The sequence below is a fragment of the Diachasma alloeum genome, unplaced genomic scaffold, assembly GCF_001412515.2.
Source record: "Diachasma alloeum isolate Michigan unplaced genomic scaffold, Dall2.0 Dall_scaffold_00419, whole genome shotgun sequence".
NCBI classification, from domain to species: Eukaryota; Metazoa; Arthropoda; class Insecta; order Hymenoptera; family Braconidae; genus Diachasma; species Diachasma alloeum.
In genome coordinates, this window is record NW_021680558.1 from 350,632 (window position 1) to 352,444 (window position 1,813).

Below are 1,813 nucleotides of genomic sequence, written 5' to 3' on the forward strand. Positions count from 1 at the left end.
GTTGATAGTCCCACTCATCTCCATGCTGTAAACAAACCGATGCCGTCGTAGCCAGATGAGAACGTCGGAGCTGTTGATTGCAGTCTAGGTCCCGGATGGAGGATATCATTCAATGACACCCCCGTTGAGTTTCGATGCGAGGCGTCAAACACCACTTTCAATTTTGTTGTCTTGCTTTCTGGTTTAAGCACTGGGTGATAAGGCAAATATGCCCGGTCTGGCTCCGACGTCGATGATAGTCGTTGCATGTGGTCCAAGGACTCATAATCCTCGATGAATTGCTTGTAGCGTGTATGAGTGTCCGGATCCGATGACAGTTGCCTTATGAGTAAGGCGNACTCTTCGGAATTTGGTGGTAGTATGCGTGCGCAGCTGAGCATTTCTTATCGCGCACTGATACGTTGAGGGGCTCCCTACTCTCCTCACACTGATACCTTCGNGCGGGAGACTTCATTTACGAAAACGGCTATTATCAGAAGTTGGCTCCAAATAGGTGATTGAAGTGAGCGACAAGTAGGGTTGGGAAGAAATTGAAACATTCATGTTGGAATTTGTCATAATTCATTGATTGGAGGGTTATTTTGTTGCCGGAGTGAGGAAAAGCATTTGAACGTGAATTGGGCAGGGTTGCCAGATTTTGGCGATATATAGCCAAAACCTGTACAATTTTAAATGGGGTGACGTCACGATCTGGTAACACTGGAATTGGGTGTTTTGAAGAGGGTCAATGGGAGANGATACCTTCGGTGACTTACATTGTTCAATGGGTTAAGAGGGGGGGGGGTCAATGGGGGGCCTGGTCAAGGGTAACATTCCAGTGCAGCTCTGAGGGCGTTTTAAGGAGGGGGGGACAATGTAGGCTGTGGTCAAGTGGGATCTCGGAGGTTTTCTGAGGGTATCTTTCCAAGGGAGTTCTCAGGGTTTTTCTAGGGGGGGATTAATGGGAGGTATTAATGGGGGGATTAATGGGAGATATGGTCAAGGGGAAATCTCGGGGATTTTTTGGGAGTATCTGTACAGAGAAGCTCTCAGGGTTTTCTGAGGGGCGGGCATGTTAATGAGAGGCATGGTCAAGGGGAGATCTCGGGATTTTTTCAGATATTTAGAAAAAAAATTATTTGCAGTCCATGGGTTGATGAAGAAATTGGGTCACAATCCCGAATTACTCTTCTAATCAATCTTTCGATTGTATGTTTCGAATGTGAAATATCGTCTAAGAACCCCAGAAATCTCCTCTTAGCCATTTCCTCCGAAACTATCCTAGAAACTCCTCTGAAAAATGTTCCGTGAAAATCTCGGTGTTCCCCCTAGAAAAATCCCCCTAGTTATCCCCCAAACCTACTTTGAGAAATGTTCCCCAGATTTCTCCGGAATTTCGTTCCAACCATACTTTCGAGATCTCTTGACCACACCCCTATTGACCCCTGGAAGTAACCTCAAAGAACTCCTCGGGATGTCCCCTTCATCATACACTCCTTGGCAAATCCTAGAAAGATCCAGAGAGCTATCCCCAAAAGTGATCTTCAAAATCACCCGAGATCTGCCCTTGACGATCCCCTTCATTAATCCACTCCAGAAAGACCCTCAGAGCTCCCCTGGAAAGTCAACCCCAAAAAATTTCCGAGATTTCCCCTCGAGTATACCTTTCATCAATACCCCCTCGAAAGGCCCTGAAAGTTCCTCTTGACCATATCCCCCATTGACCCCTCTCTCTAGAAAGATCCTGGGAGCTACCCTAGAGCTGTCCTGGAGAGTTACCTTCAATAAAACCCTGAGATCTCTCCTTGTCCTTATCCCCATCGACCCCCCCCCC